At 46.9% G+C, this 25,769-nt stretch overlaps 1 pseudogene; it reads right to left on the bottom strand.

The window, feature by feature from the left end:
* Positions 1–7,211: 7,211 nt before the first annotated feature.
* Positions 7,212–8,553, bottom strand: LOC119460446 (uncharacterized; annotated as a pseudogene).
* Positions 8,554–25,769: the final 17,216 nt, after the last annotated feature.

The following is a 25,769-nucleotide window of genomic DNA, read 5'->3' as shown; positions in this document are numbered from 1 at the left end:
TTATTTCTTTCATAAATAACCTACGAGGAAAAATAGCATAGTGAACGTAATATATAGGGTCGAGTGCAGTGTCTAGGACGTTTGGCTTGGAATGACCTTCGTAACGTGCCATGAACAAAAAAGTGTTTCATGGTCAAGTGGCAAATTCATGCGTTTAACCGAATATTTGCAACTTGATCACGAAACGCTCTCTCTTTTTTTTTTCATAGCATTTATTACGAATATAATAAAAAAGAACATAAAAAAAACATACGTGCATTAAGTGTACACATAGCGGACAAAACAGCGATGACTACGTCTACAAGCAAAATATAAAACGCTACGCAGCACGTACAATTAATCACGCAAACACTTCTCCAAAAGTGAGGCAACAAATAAACTTCCTCAACAGAGGATGCCCGTCCGGTGGAACGTCACTTTGATCACACCCGCCGTGGTAGCTTAGTGGCTATATATGGCGTTGCGCTGCAGAACTCGAAGTCGCCGGTTCGATCACGGCCGCGGTGGCCACATTTCGATGGAGACGAAATGCAGAAACACTCGTGTACTTAGATTTAAGTGCATGATAAAGAACCCCATGTGCTCAAAATTAATCCGAAGTCTCCCACTACGGCGTGTCTCATGAGATCGTGGTTTTGGCTACGTTAAAGCGCAGAATTTAATTTTAACTTTGGCCATAAAAGTATTTCAAGCGCAAAATTATCTGAACGAAATGTGCGAAGAAGCAATTCGTATGTCAGACCCGAATGCGGAACCAATTGGTTGACCACGAAGCTGCGGATATTTCGATGACCAAACTTCTCCCGTGGCTTCAACAGCGTTGCACGCTGTTGGAGTACAGTAAAGCACGCTGTTGGAATGCAGTACAACGGAGTACAGATGGCGCTGGCACGTGAGAAGCAGGTGTGCGTGCGGTTCCGGCCTAGTGGTTATAGATCATCGATCGAGCTGTTGTGCTGGGAGACCGAGGTTGAACGGCACCACCGTATTCGTAATTATTTTAAAACGAAGCTTTCTACGCTCAGCAAAGCCCTTCCCATGGCTTTGCTGAGCGTGGTTACCGCAGTCTTGCCGAATGAATCACACACAGAAAAATTACGGCAGAACCCATCTCAAGATGACTGCCGACGGCAATGCGATTAGCATTGAAGCTAAGCAGCGACACACCCAATTGCTGAAGCTACGTTTATTTAAAATCTGTAGTGGTCCTTTTGAGACTTCCTTCGCTCTGGCTACATGAGACATACACTGCTGTCTCCGGTATCGGGCCACTTTGCGGCGATATTCGATTGCCAAGGTCGCCCATGAGCAAGACGGCGTCACGACGATTGTATGACGATGTCGCTGCAGTGACGACGATGGAGTGACAATAAAGGAATGACGTCGATGAAACGACAAAGCCAGTACGACGATGACAGCAGGAGGACAAGGGGATGATGACACGTGTTCGACGGCGACGTTATGACGACAACCGGATGGCGAAGCTGGAATGACAACGACGCCAAAACGACGGCGACATGACAACGGCGGCTTAATCACAATTGAATTACGACAGCGTGATTACGACAGAATGGCTGAGAAGGATTGACGTCGATGCAACGCCGAAGCCGGCATGACGACGAGAGACAATGGGATGACGTCTGATGGTAAAACGACAGCATGACAACGGCGGCATGACAACAATCGTATGACGACGTCCGTGTGACGACGACGACATATTGAGAGTCGGATGACGAAGTTCCAATGACGACGATGGTGCGACCGCTACGGTGTAACGTCGACGGCATGACAACGAATGTCTGACGACGACTGTATGACGAGGACGCAGTGACGACGATGGCATGAAAAGGTATGATGACATGATGATGATTTATGGATGATTTTTTTGGCGCAAGGGCCAGTTATGGCCAAACAGCGCCAACGGTATGATGACAATGGAATGAAGACGAGTGTATGGCGACGAACGCGTGACGCCGACGGCAGGATGAGAGTCGAATGGCAAAGCTATACAGTGACGACGATGGAACGACCACGACGGCCTCATGACGATGGTATGGCAATGAAGGCAACACGGCTGTATGACAACGATGGCGTGAAGAAGCTGGATCGGCTACGAAGGAACACTCTCGTCGGCACCACAAGCACATACCTAGAGGCACAAGCTGGTAGGCAACTTGGGTCACTGGGTCGACGAAAGTGGGTATAGATCACGGTGTAAGATATATACTCTTTAGGTGAGGACACTCGCCAGACTCGATCGACCAGATAAAGTAGCAAAGGCGCGCGCCGATCTGCCCGGTGACGGCAGCGGATACCCATCGGCAGTACGACGCAACTTCAACACAGAAAGCTTTTTATTGGTTTAATCTCCCGTTGTTATAGCAACCAGCGGTTCGCGGGAAATCCGAAATGATTGGGTGACGCATGAAAGTAGGTCACCGGGGAGATGCGCGCGTTCCTTGTCGGAGCACGCTCTCGCGTGCGTTCTAACTGAAGTTGCGTCGTTCCGCCGATAGGTATTCGCTGCCGTCACCGCCCCGATAGACGCGCGCCCGTGCTACTTTATCTGGTCGATCGCGTCTAGCAAGCTGGGGCCGTATTCTGAAACGTTCGCCTAGGCGAAATTTCTTTTTTCGCTTTCAGGCGTGCGCCGATTGGCTGTTTTAGCAAAATTGGATGAGCTGATTGGGTGGTTCAGGCCGACGTCATTCAATTTTGCTCAACCAGCCAATCAGCGCGCACGCTGATTTCGCCTAACGTTTCAGAATACGGCCCCAAGCTGAGAAGTGTCCCCACCTTAAGAGTATATATCTTACACCGTGGTATAGATATAGATAAAGAGATACAGTAGATAGATAGATAGATAGATAGATAGATAGATAGATAGATAGATAGATAGATAGATAGATAGATAGATAGATAGATAGATAGATAGATAGATAGATAGATAGGCAGGCAGGCAGGCAGGCAGGCAGGCAGGCAGGCAGGCAGGCAGGCAGGCAGGCTAAAAACACCTGAAGTAAGCAAAGAATGCTAATCGCATAAAAAAAAATGTAGATCCAACGCACTCGTAGGAATCTATGTAAAAGTTTTCGTAAAGCGGCTAAATAAGTGCTACAAAAATACAGATTAACGCAGATATTAGAATCGCTGTGAAGCGAAGCTTTCTGAAGCGGTTAATTAAATGCTATACAAATGATCGTTTCTGCGTTCCAGCGTTTCTCAGCATAGATATTACTATTCTGCTTGGCAAGATGCGGAGAACCACACCTAGCAACCCACGGCACCTCCCACAATTCCTCCAGGATCTACCCCACTTGGCAAGAAACCGACAGAACAGACACGTCACACGTACCCTGGGAAAGAAGGCATAGAGCGTTGTCGGAAACTGTAGCGTGGTAGTACAGATGAGGCTTACACATAAGCGTATGCGTTATGCGAGTGCTGTTCTGTGCGTGAGGGATTCAGCAGGACAATCATCAGCCATGCTCACCAAAGTCCGGGAAGGTTCACAAGAAAAGCTTCGTTTTAAAAAACTGTTTATCTACTGCACCGCGTTTTGTAGCAAAGCGAAACACGTGCCTGCCCAGCAAGGCGCGATGACGGTTACAACGGATTAATCTGAAATCACCCAAATTTTATTTATTTATTTTATTTAGTACACTATACTGCAGACCACAACAAAATCCAAGCAGGACATGCACATCATAGTGAGTATAGTGCAATAATAAAGGCATTGAAAGGACAGACACACAGATAATATATATTGCATGTGCACACAAGCTCAAAAACATTATCAAGTATGACAGCTTGGATACTAGGTTTAAGAAAGACCGCTATATACGCCGCCACCTATGGAAGACCTAGCGGTCCTTTCGAAAAACGTTGTAATTAGGAGAAAAGACCAAATAATTGCTGATGTTATTGTGCAACTAGCTCTCAGTGAACACTGCAAGGTGCGGATCATAATCGAACAAAGTAATTTCAAGCAAGTCATTCTAACCACGCTACGCGCACTAACATTAATTATTTACAAACCCTTCTCATTAAGCCCTACAGTGTTACTTCAAGGTAGAAAAATAGATGTCTCATAAAACAAAGGACTCGTCAAAATAGCAGGATCGCTCAATTTCCTTGCATTTGGTTCGGTTATACAGCGCCTGCCTTCACGTAAAAGGTCTGCTTGGTTTTTTGTTTCCGTTTTTTTTAACAGGTATTTTATCATTTTTATTTGCCAACCCAAATGTGGCCGACGTTACTAATATACAACTTCTCAAATACAAAAGAACCCCGTTGAGGTCCATCACGATTCGCTTATAGAAAAGACCATGTCTTTAATTTTGTATGCTCTTTTCAAATAACCATTTGTATCTTGAGTCCAAAAGCTTCAAAATCACCGGTCGGGCTCTATTGCTTGTCTCTCTGCCTAACCTGTGAATGTGCTCACCGGCTATGCAGTCAAGTTCCAAGATGTCTTGAAAAAAATCCTTGTGTACAGTGTTTTCCAGTTAATCACTGTTTTCCACTTCAAGTTCCGGAAGCCCATACCTTTTCAATTTCCCCCGTGGGCTGTGGTTTTCTAAATCATCGACTTTTCTCTCAAGCGTTTGGAGCATGTCGCTCATTAGGAAAATCTGTTCCTGACATGACGTGAGCCCGTTTTCAAGTTAGACAAAGTGTACAATTTTCCCCTCTGTCAGTTAACCGAGTTTCTTTATTATCAGCAACATCTGCAGCAATATCCTTTGTGTCCTTTCGGGAAATGGATACGATTGAACGTGCCATGCTAGTAAGAAAAATGTATGGCTGAAGAAGCCTTCATTTTGAATGTGTGGTGGTCATTCTGCCACTGTTTCGGTTATATGCGACATCCACTGCCTCCAGGATCGGACCACTTTGCTACGGTGGCTAGATGGGTCTAGCAACCGTAACTTTGCTATGATATTCGCTCGCAAATGTCGGCCATGACCATGACGGCATGACGACGACTGCATGACGATGACGCAGTGACGACGATGGAATGACGTCGATGGAACGACGAAGTTGGTGTGATGATGACCGCGTGACGATAACAGCATAATGATTCTGAGTTGATGAAGACGCCAGCGTGACGCCATGAGGACAATGGGATGGCAACGAGTGTATGACAACGATGGTATGAGAGTGCTGGCATAATCATGATTGAATGACGACAGCTTTATGACGATGGATTGACGAAGACGTAATGGCGTCGATGGAGCAACGAAGACGTACCGTCTTCGTTGCTCTGCCACTACGACTGTATGACGACAACTGTATGACGAGAAGCGGATGACGAAGCTGGATTGATGAAGATGGAGCGACCACGACGGCATCACGACGATGGTATGAGAAGGAATGCATGACGACGACTGCATGATGACTACGCAGTGAGGACGATGGCATAAAACCGGTGGCGTAATCACGATTGTATGACAGCATGATTACGATAGAATGAAGAAGGAATGATGTCGATGGAACGCTGAATTCGTTATAACGACGACGGCATGGCGACAATTGGATGACGCTTCTGAAATGATGACGATTCATGGTGCGGGGACAGGGTGACGATGACGACATGACGACAATTGTATGAAGACGACTGCATGACGAGAGTAGGATGAGGAAGCTACAGCGATGACAATGGAACAACCATCATCACCCGGCATCATCGGCATCATCACCCCGACCTCATACTTATAGTAGCACAAGTTAGTAGATATATTGGGTCACTTGGTCGGCACAAGAGGCTAGAGGAATAGGCTCAATGTGTCTGAAGTAGGCAAATAATGCTAATCGCTCTAATGCCACCATTACGTGCATTCCACCACATCAGATAAAGGCGAACTGATAATGCAGCTGCATCCAAGAGTGGGGTCATTCACTCAGTTCCGGGTTCCAGTGATATCCGCGCAAACGACAAGGCCCGTGAGGCTGCGCGAGCTCTACTTTTCAACCGGTCTATCTTACAGTCGCCTGCACCTTCTGCATCCCCGCCGTCCAACTCAACCTGATTTCCACGAGCCTGATTAAGTACAGCGCACCCTTAAGAAACAACGACAGAGCTACCTACGAGAAGCTGCACCTCCGAACTGCAACCCAGTGCCTCCTGGTTTACCCCGCACCAACAGGTGCTTCTTTTCGCTGGCGCCCCGCTGCGCCGCTCGCACGTACCATGTTTCTAGCCGCCGCCGTTGGAACGGAGGAGGCGTTGACGGAAAACACGCTGGGCTGGTGGTGACTAGCCTGCTGTGAGGGGATCGGTGGTATTCCTAAATAAACGCATCACTGTTTTGATGATCCAAATATAATCTCACTATCAGGGAGGGAGCAGTCTACCTGACTGGAGCAGTATTTATTTAGGGGCGAAGCTCCTTATAGCGGCACCCGTTCGTCCCCGTCGTAGTAGGTAGCCACGTCTAGTTTTATGAATTGCTCAATAGTTGGCGTTGTGTGTCCCTTTTGTATGTATACCCATATATACATATATATGTATATGTATAGTATAACCGGAAGCCGACTTCCGCTTCCGTTTCCACTTCCGGTTCCGCTTCCGGTTCCGGAAGCCAGCTTCTGGCTTCCGGAGAACGCTTCCGGCGTTTTAGGGGCGAAGCTCCTTATAGCGGCACCCGTTCGTCCCCGTCGTAGTGTGTAACCAGTCTTAACGCTAGTACCAAATGTCGGTATAAACTAAACGTATTTCTCTCTCGTCCGTAGCTAGGTGCGCTGCGGTGCACAAGGGCGTTCGTTCCCGACGCGCACTTTCTTTCTCGTCCGTAGCTAGGGGCGCTGCATTGCACAAGGGCGTTCGTTCCCGACGCGCGCTCTCTTTCTCTCTCGTTCCCGACGCGCGCTCTCTTTATCTTTCGTCCGTAGCTGTGGTTTACCCGAATGATCCCCCGGAGCTTCGCCCCACTCATCATCATTCACCCCGTGGATATGCTGTGATTTTTTTTATTTGGGGTGTTGCTACGCTGCGCTCCGCAACACCCCAACGACCGCCGCTTCGCGTTGGCGCCCGGCACCACGGCTTCCGCCGTGGCACCGGGGTTCAACTGACCGCGCTGGCAAACAGAGAAAAAAAAGAAAAGCTTGATATTAAAAAAAAACTCTACCCAAAGCGAGAATCGAACCCGCGAACGCTTAATCCTGAAGCGAGCGCCGTAACCACTCAGCCTTAAGGCCACTTTTTTTTCTTTATTGCATGGAAATATTAGTAGTTATATGCGAAAATTAGTTGTGTTACATATACACATACATGAAAAACAAATTCACACAAGCTAGGCAGTCCAATGAAAGTTCAAAAATCGGGTAAACAAACACAAGCGTCCAGATACGAAATCCATTCCGGAACGGGGTCAAAGGTTGTAACCACACTCCGCACTTGAGCAGCCTCTTCTCGAAAGACAGACCTTGTCGAGCGGGGTGGCTCAGCATGTCTGTCGATCATTCGGCTTCTCCATAATGAATACAGTCCTAATAACATAAACAAATCATATGGTGCATTACTGATTGTCTTTTTGAAAGGAAGGAACCGGATACCGTAAGGTGTTAGAGGAAATTCTTTTTTGATAGTTCTTTGTAAAATGTCCCAAAAATAAAATGCATCACGACAAAGAATAAAGCAATGTTCTATTGTCTCAGGTTGGCTGCACAGTCTACAATTTGTATTCCACGGTACATATAATCCTTTCTCATGAAGCCATGTTTTAACTGGCAGGGTGGAAGTGTGCAGCTTAAAGAAAAATGTTTTCGCTGCTGGCGTTATACACATTCGACGAACAGGGCAAAAAACATCTTGACCAAATAGAGACAGATACGGCTTTCGATACATAGGTGCAGGGAAAAGGTTATTTACAAGTGCTATATTTAGCGATGTTCGATCAACGCTAAATAAATATTCTAACGTGAATCTGGCTTTTAAAAATGAGATAGTATCCACGAGTTCTTTTAGGAAGCCCCATAACGGCAGTTCTTGAGCAGAGTTTGTCGTGACAAAAGAAAAGGGAGGTGTGAAGCAAGACGTGTTCTATTAACTGCAAGAAGGAAAGGATGACGAACATTTTTAAGGTAAAATAATCGCATGACCAATTGTCTCACAAACAAATGCACAAGACTGAGACCTCCCTTCTCAAGTGGAAGAAAAAGATTATCCCTTCTCATAGATTCCCATGATGACTGCCAAATAAAACATGCAAATATTCTGTGGAATGCCTGAACATGGATGCGGGAGCAGTGCAAGACCTGCAGAACATAAAGAAGCTTAGAAGCAAGGAATATATTGCACGCCTTAGCTCTTGCGAAAATGGAGAAGTCGCGTCCCAGCCAGGTTGTCACCTTTCGACGGATTGTGGTTATCGCGGATGTCCAATGAGGTCCACTATTACGGAAGTTATCGAGAGGCACACCAAGATATCGCAGCGAAGACTGATTCCAATGAATATTCGAGAACACAGAGGGAGTTAGAGCCCACATGCCTAGCCAAAACCCCCTACTTTTATCAAAATTTACACTAGCTCCTGCCATTTCACAGAAACGCAAGGTAGTGTTTACGGCCACGGTTTCAGCGCATGCATTCATGCAAACCATATAATTGCGTTCGAGCGCCCTCGGCGAAAGCAACCACCTAGAAACGCGGTACGCGCGAGCGGCGCAGCGTGGCGCCAGCGGTCGAGCGCTGTACGTGGGCGCAAATAGAAATACGCACCCCCGCGTCCCAGTGGTATCTGCGCTAATTTTCTACCACTCCACCTTACAGTCGCCCGTACCTTCTGCGTCCCCGCCGTCCAACTCAACCTGATTTCCACAAGCCTGGTTAAGTACAGCGCACCCTTAAGAAGCACCTTGCACCTGCACCTCCGAACTACAACCAACTGCCTCCTGGTTTACCCCGCACCCGACAGGTGCTTCTTTTCCGGCTGCGGTCTGGCTTTCCCTCAAGTCAAGCGTGCTAGAGACGTGCCGCACTTACGCGTAATGTCTGGCCGAGGCAAGGCAGCAAAATGTGTACGCTGACCAAGACGCACATGGCGCCAACCCCATCTGCAGCCAGACTTGCCCTGACAGCAAATAACTTGTACAACCCCCCGCAAAACTCCTATAATGTATATAGCAATGACGGGAGCGACGCAGAGAAAAGGTGCAGACGGGTGGATACGACCGGTAGACGAGGACCATCGTGCCGCCCTGAAGTCTTTCACGGTTTACCACCATTTTCACGATTACCACAATTTCCTCGAATTATCTTTAAACCTCTTTTCAAAATTTTCGCATCACTTCCGGCCAGAGGTCGTTCCAGGAAGACGCCCGTCAGTGATCACACCACGTTTCGTTGGTTGTGTGCTTGCTTTCGAAATCGTCGCGCATCGTGTCTTCACTGGTGGATTACGTCGCTTGGTAGAACAGTTGAAGGAGCGATGCGGAACTAGTGTTGCGTGCAAGTTTATATTTTGCAATTATCTGCCTGGTAGAAAGCGTGATTGTTTTCGATTCCAAAAGATAGGAGCACTCGAATTCCTTGGAAATATTTTGTTCACACGTCTTACACCAATGTAGAACTTTTCTTTGCAGACCGTTATTTCTAAGATAATTTCTTATCTCTTTTAAATGCGGAGTTTTAGGGCAGTGCTTTTCGCCCTTGCTTCAGGGATAAAATTCATTTCCGCGTGCGTCTGATGAATTAGCGGCAGACGCGTCTTGCGCCATTCTCGAGCCCAGCATGCTGTCACGGTGTTTTTAGAGCGCAGCTCTCCTGCGCCGTGTGTCGGCGTAACCGACGCTCGCCAGAAGATGAGAGCGAACGCGGGATATGAAACACGCGTGCTGGAAAGCGGAGGCGAAAACGTGAAAAGAAAAGCGTAGCGAGATGCCGCCAGAGTAGCGCGCGTCCTCTTAATGGAAACAAAGCGCTGCATGAGTGGCTCCAGGTAGTCTGCGGCGGCTGCTGTGAGTCGAGCCCATGCACGCGTCACCCACGCGCTGGCGTTTGCGATCTCCAAATTAGTGAGGAAGTCGCGCCACACTTCGCTCCGTTTGCAACGTGCCGCTCGAGAAAGATTGTCCGCGCCAGCCAATATATTGCGTAATGGAAACACGTATATGTAGGGATAGCGCTCAAATTTCGCATTAGGGAGTATCGTAATTGCCCATGATATTTCAGCGCATAAAGTTTGTAGTTAGTGTATGCTTATTAGCCGACAATTCTACTGTCTATAAAATTAATTATTCTTACCAGAATTTAATTTTAAATTATAGAATAGTGCCATTGAGTACACTGCTTGAAAGAGGGAGCCGCACATTGCAGAACATATAGTAAAATATCGTTAGCGACGGCGGTAAGTCGCTGCTCGCATGTGGCGTGCTTAGGAGCAGGTGAGCGTCATTTATGTTCCCGCTTCTTGTCAGGAGTGGAAGACATCGTCCGCGGACAGGGAGAGTTCTGGAGGTTTAATTGTCGGCGCCCCGTTAGCCACATGACACTGTACCAATAGTGTTCCTTGGGTGCGCATCATACCTTTCAAAGCCAGAGCACAGCCGACGCGAAACCGTGAACGGAAGCCTGCGAAAAACTTCACAACTTACAAAACGCCTCTGGCAACGCACGAAGCGCAGCAGAAAGAGCCATGTATCTGAAATCCTGCGGAATTAAATATGCGCCTCCGAATAACCTCGCTGCCAGAAACGTGAACGTGAGACCTACACAGTACCTTGGCTGAAAGCTTCTGTGACAATATAATCAGTGATAATAACATCCATTATTCGTAATTAAAGTCAGTATCTGTTATTACGAAGCACACATCAGCAAAGTAGGCGCCATTTTTTTTTGCCCTTTATGTACCTTTGATATGAATTCCTTACTGCATATTAAAAAAACATATGCGTGTTTTCTGATCAACACCAAAGCTCTTTCCGTCCATTGGATGTCATGTGCGCTCTTTGTAAGTTAGAAAACACTCTTAACGAGTACAAAATTATTTACACGGCATTTCTGAAAGTTAAGTAAAAGTCGAAGAAAAGGAAAACGACCACACTGGCACAGAAAAGAATGAAAAAAAAAGAAACAAACAAAAAACCAAGAATGTTATTTATAGAACAGAAACGATAAAAAGTTCCGTTGTTGTGTCCACAACAACAAACACGGCGTAATTTTTGGTCTTCCGTTTTGAAAGTTCTATGCGTGCATGTCACAGAGTTCATTTTATATTGTTAGTCTTGCTGGGTATAGATCATCTATTCTGTAATCAAAGTTGGAATGCTGTATGCTGTTTACATTGCATAAATATTTTAATAGTTGATTGAAATAAATATTTTATATCACTTTCTAATTTTGTTTATACGCGAACGTGTTTCTACAATGCACATATAGGTGAGTGAGTGAGTACGCAGTTTATTGAGGTCCTGAGGAGAATGAATTAAAGCGGTAATATATATATATATATATATATATATAGGTAAGACTGCCACATTTGCAATGAAGCGTTGAAAGATTAAATCAGAGGAAGGCCTGGCCGATCGCACGTAGTGGGTAGGAACCTTTTTAGAGACAAGGGAGAGTAGTTTCTAGTGGCTCGTCCGGCTGAAAAATTGGCACTAGACGACGAATGCCCGAACGCGCGTATTCACGTTGCAGTGCGAGCTTTCGTGCCAAAGAACTACCGGGACATACGTATACCACAAACTAGAACGTAAAACCCACTTTTTTATGTCCACAGTGATTCCCGTTAACGTTCCAATGTGCAACTCGCATCTCGGTCACGCGAAGGCAATGCGAAGTTGATGGGTCAGCGGAGGCCGACCGACCAACTTGGAGGCCGACGTCATGTCACGTGACGCGCAGGCCTAGAAATGGTTCGAAGGAGGTGTTGCTATTACACCGATTGTAGATCCTCCTCCTCGGAGCTCAGTTATCACCCCCGACACACCTGGTGTTAGACAAAAGAGCCATCTCGTAGAAAATGTAAATACATTTATTTAAACAATGACCGGTTGTCCTGCTTTCTCTGCTTGCCGGTGGCGTTGAGGACCATCAAACTGTACGCCGGGGTATATTCCCGAACGGCGGCGCTCGGGCAAACGCCTTCTTGCCGCTGTTATATATATGGGGCGTTACCACCGGATAATTACGACGAATACTTGGCAATGTCATCTTAATGCGTGGGGGCTTCTTGGGCTTAGTCCCCAGCGCGTCGGACTCGGAAGCAATATACCGTCGTGGGACCAGCGACGCGCAATCGTCGTCGGCTCCGAAGACCGCCCTGAACGAAGATAGAAGTGCATGGGCGGCTGCCGCGGAATCCTTGTTCCGAAACGCAGCGGCCCCGGTGTGGTGGCCCGGCACGCTAGTCGCCTTGGTCGGCGACGGCAGCTCTTTCGCCATTGACAGGAAAGGCGGCAAGTGCATGTGGCTCGCGGGAGTCTTGTTCTCCTTTCGCGGAACTCTCGGGTTCTTGTCCCTGGGCCGGTATGAAAGTGTTGCTTACGGCTGCGACGGCGAGCTGTTTATTGCTTCCGGATCCGGATCCCGGTCTGTCCTGCGGGAGTTGGCCTGGCGTCCGTGGCGGCGCGGGGGCACTCCGAGGAAAAACTTGCTGGGGCTTTCCTCGGCGGCTCCGGGAGCGCGAGGACGTTTGATGCCACTCGAACGACCTGCCCCAGCCAAACGGTGGCGGTGGAATGGGTAGCTCGCCGGGAGTAGCCATCTGCCAGCTGGCAGCTGCAGCAGCGGCGGCTCCTTTGGTCACGGCAGGTCTGTACCGGTCGAACGGGCACACATTCCACTCGAACGGCAATACCTTGTGCATTCTTGCCTGCGCGATGGACCCACCGCATGCTCCCGATGCCTCGAACGGATCTCCTCCCTGGAAGGGCACGAAGTATAGTGCACCCAGAGGACGGTACCGCGGAGGCCACAGCGTACGTCTGCGGGCGGGCCGCGTGGCCCATAGTGGAGAGATTCGTCCCGGGCCCACCATCCGGCGTCGTTTGGAGCGTCCGCTGTAACTAAGCCTCCTGGAGCTCAGCGTCGGCCACCCCATTTCGAACGGCGGGCTCGAGCTTGGGGATGCCACGAGGTCCCGCGACCGATCACCGCGAGAGTGCTCTTCGTCTTCCTTCGCCTCCAGCCGCGATGTCGCTTCGGACTCTCGTCTAGAGCAGCTCACGGAAGCAGTTCCTTCACTACTAAGTCACACAGTTTTTAGGGCGGTATGACGACCCAACAGTATAGCTGCTTTGGTATATTACTCTTTACTTGATTTGCAACGCAGTGCTCAAGTATGAGTGTGGCCCACTGCACTCGCGACGATACGATCGAGGCTCCGCAAGAAATGGGTGCGCAAATCACCAATGAGAGTGCATCGCTGCCAATATCTTTATCGCCATGCAAGAACCGAGTTGTATGCGTCATTTGCGACTGCGCAATAGTGTCGTTACGATTTGTCGCAACTGAAACCGATAGAGGCGTAAGATTAGACAAACTAATGTTATTTCCTTAATTGTAAAGTACCCTACGTTATCATGCCGTTTAGAAATGCCGCTAAGGTGTAGTATTTGTTTCCGAACGGAATGAAATAAAGGCGAATAATGTGAGATCACAGTGATATAGCACGATGTTTCATAATCGGCGTACATCGACAGGCTATTCAGATTTAGACCACTTTTGTTGATAAAATTCTAAAAAAGAACATTATTCTTGTGATACACTTATCACTAGCCTCGTGGCATAAGCGTCCCAAACGTATCTCCAGGAGAGATCTTGAAGAGGATTGAAGTCGAAGGGATCTTAAAGTGCCTCCACCACTTGATATAACGCGGTCGAGACGACGCTTTATTCCAAGAAGGAAAGATGGCGCCGACGCAAAACGAACACTTGTCGATGATTAATGATGGCTTTGTACAGATGAAGATGAAGTCCGCATAAAGTCCGCATAAATGCTTACACATATTTCACTAAACGTAAAACTTCTTCCGTCACGCATACTTGAAGGTCTCCTTCAAGATCATCTTAGTCAATTTCAGTCTCACTTGGTTATTTCTACGTACGCAACACAAAATACAGAGAAGGCCGGAGTGGGCATCTTTTCAAATCAGCTTAACTGGTATATTTGGCCATCATTCTAGCCATTAGAAAATTGGCTCCCCAGACATCGACAGTAATAATTGTTACCGATGCGCTGCCGGTTTGTACACATTTAACTTCACCCCTACTGAGTATATCTTCGACTCTTGTTCCGGACAATTTTACTGAAGTCCGCTTAGTCTGGGTCCCCGGACATAGTGGAATTTCTTTAAATCAATCAGCTGAATCGCTCGCATCATCGTCACTAAATGGTCCTGTCTTAAATATTCTTCCTGATTTCGCTTCTATAACAGGAGCTAGATTTAAACGATTTATATTTGTAAGTTCTCATAAATCAGCCCTACTTTCCGCAGAGGATCTTGGCCATCTAAATTTCCTGTGGAATACGACAATGCCTTTCACGACAATGGGAGGTGACTTTCTCCAGCTTCCGTTGTAGAGTTCCCCGCCTAAATTTTAACTTCATAGATCTGGTTTGTCCATAACTAATGTCTGTTCTCTTTGTAATGAACCAGAAACTATGGACCATTTCTTTCTTTTTTGCCGCCGCTCCTCCTCCCTCCGCAGAATGTTCCTCCCATTTCCTACAAGTAAGCTGGGGTTAGCGCTTACGTACTACACCAAACATTTTGTCTTTTGGTGCGTGTAAATTTGGCACAAGCCATGGGTCAATGATCATTGCTATCCACAAGTTTTTTGAAGCATCAGGAATGAGTCACTCCTAGGGTACTGACCGTGGGACACTTCACTTTATTTACTGTTTTCCTAAATTTATGAATAAACCCTCTAAAAATTTCTGTTGGCATTGAGTTGGCTATTACTTCGTGTTGAATGTTTGCCTTTACCCCCCTTTTGTATTTTGTCAGACGCACATTTCATACAACCTAATGTGGCCAATACCCCTGTGGGTACGAGCCATGTTTTGAGGAAACAACAACAACAAAACACCAGTTTCTTTGCACTGACCGACCCTTTTTCCTTTCTTTTTCGACCAGTCCATATTTCGGCCGAGGACCACAAGGGACGATTCACTACTGAAATGGGCAGCGCTTGTATATTTTAAGGCTAATTCAGCGGCGACACTGCAGGATATGCAAGACGGGAGGAAGTGCGCAACCCTGCTGAGCGATTGAAAAGACCTGTGTGTTCCAGCTCGTCTGTGTCAATACACTGAACGCCGTGTCGGAAGGACGGGAAGATGAAGTCTTATATATATATATATATATATATATATATATATATATATATATATATATATATAACGCACCTTTCGTCGGCGCTCAGAAGAACATGGACTTCAAACGCCAAAAGGTCAAATGTTTCACAGTATTGCAGTTTTTTAAATGACTTTACGAATACCGTGCATCGTTTTCTTTTCTTCTTTTATTGCGATAGAAACTATATAGACATTCTACGCGCATCCATGCAGCCGCCGCCGCCATGTTGTCACACGTGGAGGGTTAGAAGGTGTCCATTATACTGAACTAGGATATAGTCTAGTTCACGATAGTCTTCACGAACCCGAGAGACGCACAGGGCGTTTGGCTGCAAAAACGATGAAGCTAAGTCGACGCACCCTGCCAGGGCAGCGTTCTCGCTGAGAGTCTGCGTGCATACCTCGCCGCGGTGCACACAGTGGTTTGAGCTAGAGTTACTGTATATGCAGTAACTCTATAGTTGAGGGGAATGGACACTTCAGTTGTACAGGGGAGATAATTTATTATAAAGGCAGGGAGGTCGGCCTGAGCTAGCATGTACTGGCCTGCTACTCTGCACAGGGAAAAAATGAAAGGGGACAAAAAAGAATGATGAACGTTCTGCACGAAGTTTACCCTGACGTATATCGCGACGACGCCTGCCCATCCTGTGGGCATACCTCCACTCTAGCACACATGCTCTGGGAGTGCGGGTCGAGATACCCCAAGTTCAGCAAGGATGAGTGGGACTCGCTTCTGCGTAGCCCCGCTCTAGACAAGCAAATCCTGGCTGTCCGGTGTGCCCGCGACCGGGCTGGTGGGCTAGACCTGCCGGTCCCGACGTGGGACTAGCCGGGTGCGCGACGAGTTCGCGTCCTCGCCGGACCTGTAATAAAAGTTATTTCACTCACTCACTCAAGGGGATGATGAGGACAGGAAGAAAGGGTGCGTGTCACGATGCCGTAGTATACTTCCTAGAAAAGTCAAAGTGAAGATTTGCAATGCATTATTTAACTCACACTTATATTATTGCGCTTTAATGTGGTGTACAACCACCAAAACTAACATACATAAAGTTATTATGCTGCAGAAGAAGATAATTCGCTATGTTGGAAATATAGATTAGTATTCAAGCACTAGAGAGCGTTCCCTAAGTATAATGTTATTCGAATTGATAACATATACACTTATAGTTTATTACATAGTGCACTATATTCGTCAGAATTAGCTTGGAGCTACATAAAACAATAAGCCTCTTTAGAGCGACGCCACATTAATGCGAACACAAGAAATCCTGAGATATTGTCCATTCCATACTTCAGAACACTCTATACGCATTAGTCGTTAATACATAACCTACCATTCACTTTGAACAAATACAAAAACATCCAAAATTTCAGTAAGAAAGAACTCTGCTCATACTTTGTACGCTTGTAATGTATTTGATGTAATTATTATTCTGCCTGTGTGTATGGTTCTGAGTATATAATGTACAACCTGTTTCGTTTTTTTTTTAAGCAAATGTTAACCTTGTAAATTCAGTCTCATGCTATGTTGTTTGTACAGCTGGTGTTGCATTGTTTTGTATAGCTAGTATTGCTATTGTAGTGTTGTTTAAAATGCATTTTCGTCCATGAGGAATTCCAGCGACAAGTGGAATTATGTGAATTATGTACATGTGCGCACACTGTTTGCTGTGCTATTGCCTTGCATGATCTTTTGGGTCACGACAAGCTACCTATGTAGCTTTTAGCCCAAAATAACCGTCCAGAATGTAAACTGAAGAATAAATTGAGTTGATTTAATTGATTTGATATACACTAACACAGCGGTTTCCTTAAGGTGTTTCGTCTAGTCCGGTGATCTTCAAGTAGTCCAGAGCCTACAATTAACCCCAGTATTCATAAATGCATCTTCAATTGAAGCCCATGCTTGACTTGGTCCAAATGACGCCAAGCGTAAACATGCCCAAGACGCTCATTGCGTTTCCTTCGGTGCGTTCACGACAGGAGTCATTTAGACAAAGTCAGACATAGGCTTCCAGTTAAGGCGCATTTCTGAATACGTGGGTTAGATTTACGAACGCCGACTGGTTTTCTTTCGGTCTCATCCCGTGCTCCATCCAGGTACTGTAATCGAGGTGCGACGCCCGCAACGCTGCTGGCGGCGCTCCCATCACATCCTTTTCTTCAAAAATGAGTTTTTAAGAAAGACTCGGGAACATGGATGAAAACAAATGGGCGGCTAAAGTACACAAATATCTGTACCACAAAACCGTCGACACCGAATGAAGGAAGAAGTCAGGAAAGATGGAAACCAAGTACAGGGCAATTGAAAGTGTAAATAGACTACCAGGAGTCATGAAAAGAAAGTGAGAGAAACATAGACAGTAAATTGGATGCAAAGAATGGAACCAAAAAGGGCAATGAAGATTTAATAGAATGAGGAGAAAGAAATTAGAAGGGAGGATCTGAACGACAACACAAAGGGCAGTGCCTTGCTATTTGAGGCTCGAGCCGGTTGCCTAAGGGCAAAAAATACACCGGAGCAAATATTCGTGACTAGATAACTAAGATATAAGTCATATGTATGTTGCAGCGAAAATCCGAAGACCACTCAGCCCATCCTAATGGAAAGCGAAGGGATTCATCCAGTGAGAACGTGGGTAACGTACACCTCACAAAAGCGCTCGGATTTGTAGTGGACGGAAGCATCAACCGGTCAGCACTCGAGATAAGCAGGACACGTTTAGAGTATTGGTAAAAGAAAAGCAGGGAAGAGATTGATACGACCGGATCTGCTGCAGTCATAGGTAGCGGTACAAGGTAGATTAGGAGGGGGAAAAAAAAGAAAGACGAGGAGATGTATACAAAAATGCTAGACAAAAAATGTGTTTAGCATGCCTGATTAAATCAAGCCGGCTAGGTGACTATTTGTCACCGCCCCGTTTAAAAGGGGATGCCAATAAATCATGATGATGATGATCATCATCATCATTATCATCAATAGCAAGACGCCTAATAGTTGTTAGCTAGGCGCCGTTTCTGCGGTGCAGCAGCAGTTGCCTCGCGTGCTGCGTCGATCCAATCTGTCGCCTCCACGTTATAATCCTTAAAAGGGTATGAATGCGAGCTAGTTGGCACGACTCCATCGGTGAAAAAATAGCGCAAAATAAACACGGACAAGGGATTAACACAGGACAAGCGCTGTCCTGTGTCCCTCCCTTGAACACAGTAGCGCTTGTCCTGTGTTTATTTGGCACTGTTTTTTCACCGATGGGCTAATTCTTACAACACCGTCTGAGGAGGTTTAGCACAACGTGAAACATTGCTATCGCTCCCAATGTTTCGCACTTCGAGCACACTGCCATTCTTTTCTCACGCACGCAATAGCTTACGTGACAACCTAAAGCTGCGCAATGACTCTTTATTTGTAAAATGGGGTCAATAATAAATCACAAGCTCTATAAGCTCATTTTTAAATGAAAATGTGTGTCTGTGTACTTTAATATTAACCGCCGCTGAATTAGCCTTAAAATATACAAGCGCTGCCCATTTCAGTAGTGAGTCGTCCCTTGTGGCCCTCGGCCTGACTTGTACCCATTCTGCTGTCTTCAGAAGGAGTATCCACAATTGTAGCTGCTCCTCGCACTTATCCTCTGGCAGGCAGTTGAGCTGCATTAGCACATTCACGAGGCACTGGCACAGCTCGTCTTCCTCTGTGGGAAGGTTGAGGTAGTCCTTGCTCGCCCCGGACGGATCAGTGCTGATGAGGACCCAGCGCAGCAACTCCATGCGCTCACGGCTCGGCTGGAGGAAGACGCGCCTGACCTCCTCGTGGTCGCCGCGCAGCTCCAGTGCGTCCAGCAAGAGCGACACGTTGCGGCAGTTGGCGAGTTCGGGCATGTCTCCAGATCCGCTGGCCATGACTTCGGCAAACGCTTTGTCCGAGGAAGACAGGGCGACCCACGCGACTTGGCAGATGGGGCGATGGAACCTCTATGGATGGAACGTCACAATCGCGGAGTGTTCACACGGGTCTCTTGCGCTAGCGAGGATGCACGCGCCCACCGTGCACCGTGCTCGTAAACATACTAGTGTTTAGTGAAATAATTGTAAGCATTTATGCGGACTACGCCTTCCCGTCCTTCCGACACGGCGTTCAGTGCATCGACACAGACGAGCTGGAACACACAGGTCTCTTCAATCGCTCGGCAGGGTCGCGCACTTCCTCCCGACTTGGCACTTTGTGCGCATATCCTGCCGTGTCGCCGCTGAGTTAGCCTTAAAATATACAAGCGCTGCCCATTTCAGTAGTGAGTCGTCCCTTGTGGTCCTCGGCCTGACTTGTGCCCATTCTGCTGTCTTCAGAAGGAGTATCCACAATTGTAGCTGCTCCTCGCTGTCGTAGGTTCCACGAACAAACTCCTCGTACTTATCCTCTGGCAGGCAGTTGAGCTGCATTAGCACATTCACGAGGCGTTGGCACAGCTCGTCTTCGTCCGAGGAAAGATTGAGGTAGTCCTTGCTCGCCCCGGACAGATCAGTGCTGAGGAGGACCCAGCGCAGAATCTCCATGCGCTCACGGCTCGGCTGGAGGAAGACGCGCCTGACCTCCTCGTCGTCGCCGCGCAGCTCCAGTGCGTCCAGCAAGAGCGACACGTTGCGGCAGTTGGCGAGTTCGGGCATGTCTCCAGATCCGCTGGCCATGACTTCGGCAAACGCTTTGTCCGAGAGGGACAGGGCGACCCACGCGACTTGGCAGATGGGGCGATTGAACCTCTATGGATGGAACGACACAATCGCGGACTGTTCGAACGGGTCTCTTGCGCCTGCGAGGATGCACGCGCCCACCGTGCACCGTGCTCGTGAAGAAACTAGTGTTTTGTTGCTGTTGTTGCCTCAAAACATGGCTCGTACCCACAGCCGGTATTATCCACATTAGGTTGTTTGAAATGTGCGTCTAACAAAATACAAAAGGGGGTAAAGGCAAACATTTAACACGAAGTAATAGCCAACTTAATGCCAACAGAAATTTTTAAATTGTTTATTCATAAATTTAGGAAAACAGAAAATAAAGTGAAGTGTCCCAGGGTCAGTACCCTAGCAGTGAATCCTTCCTGATGCTTCAAAAAGCTTGTGGATAGCAGTGATCATTGACCCATGGCTTGTGCCTAATTGACACGCAGGCTTAGGGTTCCGAAATATTTTTACAAATTTGATGACTACTTCACTACTTCAAATTTGATGACAACTTCTTTTTTTAGTCATCATTTATTCCTTTATTCTATTCAAGTCATTTGATATATTCTAATTATTCATTCTCATATGCGTATATATTCCCACATTTATGTTTGTATTGTTTTATACATCTCCTTTCTGATTGTTATTTCAAACTACCCGGTCCTTGGCCAATCCCCCAGAGTGGGTATGTGCCAGTAACTCCAAGGCTCTACCTGTACCTCTACCAAAGGACAAAATGTTTGGTGTAGTACGTAAGCGCCAACCCCAGCTTACTTGTAGGAAATAGGAGGAACATTCTGCGGAGGGAGGAGAAGCGGCGGCAAGAAAGAAAGAAATGGTCCATACTTTCCGGTTCATTACAAAAAGAACACAGTTTAGTTATGGACAAACCATATCTGTGAAGGTAAAAATTTAGGCGGGGAACTCTACAACGGAAGCTTGATAATGTCAGCTCGCATTGTCGTGAAAGGCATTGTCGTGTTCCACCGGAAATTTAGATGGCGAAGATCCTCTGCGGAAAGTAGGGCTGATTTATTAAAATTTATAAATACAAATCGTTTAAATCTAGTTCCTGTTATAGAAGCTAAATCAGGAAGAATATTTATAGACACCTGCTTGCCGTTTTCCTATTAATATCTCATGTTCGGTACCACCTCTCTCGCCTCACCATTTAAAGCTTGGGCTGTGCTGGCTTACCTGACACATACATGTTAGCGCTCTACCTTTATGAAACAACACCCGGCAATTCCAGTGTACAGGTTATTTATTTGCGTGCATAAATGCTCCGCTGACAGAAGCATTTCTCCAATAAAACGCTCCATGGCAGAATTTGCTGAGGACTGCCACTGGTCGTTTCACAGTGATCGTGAAGGAGTTAAAAAAAAAAAAAAAGAACTGCGTAATGATTTAAGACCGGATGCGAAGTACAACCATCGACGTTTCTCCCAGTGAATTCATATGCAATAACTTGCTTCCATCTTTGGTTAAGACCACCTAACATAAATACAAGAGCATGATTCGCGGGCTCTTCAAGCTTCAGGGGAAGAGTTACTCCTCCGAGAAGTGTGTCTTCAGCACGGTCTAGCTCGAACCCCGGCACTATCTCCATTTCATCAAAAAAAAAAAAAAATGACGCAGTCTTTTTCCACATCCTCCATAGTCTCAGCTTTGCATTTCATAACATCGATCACTTCGTAAAGAATGCCTGGGAGAAACTTCGAACTTTGAATCCTTCGCGCGAGTGTTCTGTTGGATGGGAGAGGATATCCCATTTTTCTTAGCGTTTCATATCCTGCTGTTCCACAAGCGAACTTAATCTGAAGGCCTTACTTGGCGGTGTGTGCAGACCAAGAGTTCCCCAAGCTGCTGCTTTTTGAGAGAGCGCGAACTTGATCTTCGTTCAGAAATTTCAAATTTTGCGAAATATTCGTTGCGTCACTCTCGAATTTTTGAACTTTGTTCCTGAGACCTTGAATTGTGTTCTTGGCGGTGGCATAGTGTTGCTGAAGTTCAGTATACTTTCTTGTAAGGTCAGCAAGCTTCTTCTTCAGTTCTGCTGATTCTGTAGTAGCATTTGATGTTTCACCAGCCGCATCATTGACTGCTATTGAATCTGCATCACTAGAGTTTGCTGACAGTTCTACAACGGCGTCGCTGACTTTCATGGCGTCGTGTTCGTAACGCGACATTCATTGCCGTGAAGACTCAAGAACTTGTGGGGCCTCTCGGGGTGTTTCAACTTAAGCTGAAGATTGACGCAGCCCTAGAGCAGATTTGCCGGTCTCTTCACTGGAGGGTGCGGACACAGTTCTTTCCTTTGGTGGCCTTCTTTCCTTGGGCAGTGCTGCAAGCAGAAACCTATGTATTTATGAACATACACAACAAGTACCGGCATGGTCATTAAAGCTAGGAAGGCCATTGCCCTTCCCCCCAACCCTTTCGACTGGTATAGAGGAAAAACTTCTCAAATGCAAAGCCTTTTCAAATGCGTTGAACTGTGGACTTCATCCTACCCTTTACTACGCGAATGATTTCGTAAACATTACGTAATGCTGAGATTCTAACCAGTGCACGACCGCGTGCTCAGTAGCGGAAAGCTGCAGCCCCTGTGGCGGGTCAGAAATGTCTAGAAACAGTGAAATACACTCAGACGTTTGCAATGTATGAATTAATTTGGACGCAGCATAAGGTTACCTATTTGGTTTTAACCGCTGCGGGTACATACAATGCCTGCAATCGATGCTGCTTTATGTAATGCAAGAAAAAAGTTCAACACTTAAGTCGGAATGCGAACAAAGTTGGAACTGCATTGGGTTTCAACTTTTTCCAACCATCCGCACGGTTTTGCTCATAGTTGTTCGGTTCAAAGTGCGCCTGCAAAGAAAATCAGAATTGGATGTTAACAGACTGGTAAAATAAAAACGAATGCCTGTCGTTGTCATTGAACCTCCATTTATGCGTGCAGTACGATTCGTGGCAAAACTAGCAGTGACTTGGAAAAAAAAAGTCAGCTGAGTTCACGTGCGCTTTCACGTAAGCCGCTTCAATGAGCGTGGTCATGGACCTAGCCTTTTGTTAGGGTAACGCTTTCAATTTAGCATTAAAGATTCGTGCGAATAAAAGAAATCAGTCGATTGCGCCGACGAAGGACCAGGTCTATCAGGCGTGATTTTAAAGCGGGCGTTACAGATTTCGTTCCATCTAAAGATTTGTAGCCAAGTCTCCGATTCCCTAACGGGGTCGAATTTAATTATCAGGTAAGAAAGACACAATACTGCGCAATTGCGCTTGCTTTGTTTGTCATCTAAAAGCACCTGCTTCACAAGCATACAGACGGCGATATACACAACGCGGGCACGGGTCCGACCTCGTAACGTTAGATATTTTTCGCAGGAACAGCATCAGTTTTGTAATAAATCGCTGCTATTTCGGTAGAGGCCCTCAAATGTCAACCGAGTCGTGGGAACGTGTGCACGAATAAATAAGCGCTGCATCCAGGGTAAAACCTTTCCACACAACGACACTGCTCTGAAACCCGCGGCAATACTTCTGAATGCATTAGTATACTCCAGTCCCTTTAACCAGCACGAAATGCCGACACGGGTGCTTTTGTATTACATATAACACGCCGGCCTCCTATCTGACGCATTTGCTTACAGTGGGGTCGTTCCCCCGAATGCCCCGGACACTACGCGGCACGACGTTTTACTGCCCGACTTTTGCCTACGCACCCAATAAAGACATAATGGTGTCGCTAAGTAATACTGGCTAATCAAATTACCATGCATTCTAAAAAAATAAATGATTACTTACGCTGCAAATGGATGATGTGTTCGTCGAATGCCACTTGTCGCGTTTGATTTGTACTGTCAAAAAAAAAATGTCGCAGTTTCGCCCGAAAGGCGAAGCATCAATTGCGATAGCAAATTAGTAGAGAGCTATTCGGAGTAGGGATAGTAGTTTTATCGGCTGCATAAACTTGGACACATTCACTTACTAACTGAAATAACAAGCGTGGTGTCAGCGCGCACAAGCACACATGAATAGATCACACTCGATGACCGCAGACAACCACTGTCAAAACGCTGGCAGCAAGCGCAGCCGCCGCAGCGAGCGAAGGTTCGTGCGGTCTATCGCTTCAACGGAAACTGAGCGGCCGAATGCACAGCTCATACAAACGTCAGAGCCGTGTGGAGATCGCTTGCAAGATACGGCGCGCGCGACAACACCGGCAGCCCGTACCGGCGCAAACATATTGACCCTTTTCGCGGAGCAGTTTGTTTTAGAGAAACGAGATGGCGCTCACGGCGGCGCGCCATACCTCTCCTCAGCGACCGCGCACGAATACGAAACCACTACCGCTTCTACCTTGCTTCTGTGCTATCAGCTGTCGGAAATGCAACTGAGTTTTCGCTAACACACTGTGCTCCAATAATGCTAGATTGAATAATGTGGATTGAAGACGTGTGCAGTAGTTGGCTGCAAAAATAGTGACTGGCATGTTAAGGAATAGAATGAATCTGTGTGGCGAAGTTCGCGGACCGCTGCTGCAACTGTCCGAACGTGTTACCGGCACTTCGTGATGTACGGATTTCCTCGAGGATACAGAAATTTGCTCATCCGCCAGCCTTGTATCGCTAACCTTCAAAGAAAGGGCTTCATCTCCAGAACGTCGGCAAGAGTGCGTACCAATCGTTAAACACTGACAAAGGGAGTAGCGCCGCTTCCTGTCATAGTAAGTTTCGCGCACGTTATCTATACACATTTGTCCCGAATGGCAGGAAAACTTACGCCCACTCTATCGCCGACGTATCAAGAATAAGCGAATGGACGCACAGTTGAATATATGCGCACTGTATACACACAATAAATGACGGACTACACCTATGACGCACCAATGGTCGAAGCTGAATGTTTCGTGACGGTCCACAAGAGTAAGCAAGTTACTAGCTGTAATATATATTTGCTACAAGGTATTACAATGTACGAAACAGATACGTTTCAAGCCTTGCGCGCAGCAAGAACAAATCTATCGGATTCGGAACTGAGCACACCCGCGAGTGATTAGGCAGAAAATAATCATATAGTGGCCGCACCGAGGAACTTCACTGAGTCAGAAACTGACAAGCCACTGCTTCAAAATATTTGCCGAATAAGGAACAAAGAGCAAAACACACTAATGCTGACTGAATTCATAATCGGAAAGCTTGGAATGCATATTTAGCCCCGCTTTTAGAAGAAGCACCATATACACTGCTTGCGCCGTTTGGACATAGCTTAATCAGCTCCGAAAGCGCTTTTGCATGTTCTCTGAAGCTGTGATCAAAGCTTCGTGTCGTCCACCTAGTCACCGTCTACGATATCTCCGAAAACAGAGGTTTTCTAAGCCGCGCCGGCGTCATACACTTCCATTGTAAACAAGGAGGCAACGGAGGCAGTTGAGGCAAGCAATGGACGCGTCACCACGTGATAAAACATGGCAGCGCCCACGGGATCGCCGCGAAAAGGGTGAATAATAAAGAACCAAGCGCAAAGCGCAAAGTACATGAACGCATTTGTTGGCAGAGTAGGAGCCCCCGCCCCCACTCCCCCCCTCCCTCCCGCGCTGCCTTCCCGCTCTGCTCCTTTCGCGTGGCAGGTTGCGTCGCCATGCAGTTCCCCTTGCGCCCGGTTGCAAGATACACATTTGATGCCGCAGCAAAGCATCGCCCCCCCCCTCCCCTCCCTCCGTCCTTC

Source organism: Dermacentor silvarum, chromosome 1 (genome assembly GCF_013339745.2).
Source record: "Dermacentor silvarum isolate Dsil-2018 chromosome 1, BIME_Dsil_1.4, whole genome shotgun sequence".
Lineage (NCBI taxonomy): Eukaryota > Metazoa > Arthropoda > Arachnida > Ixodida > Ixodidae > Dermacentor > Dermacentor silvarum.
This window is presented reverse-complemented; position numbering and strand designations above follow the sequence as displayed.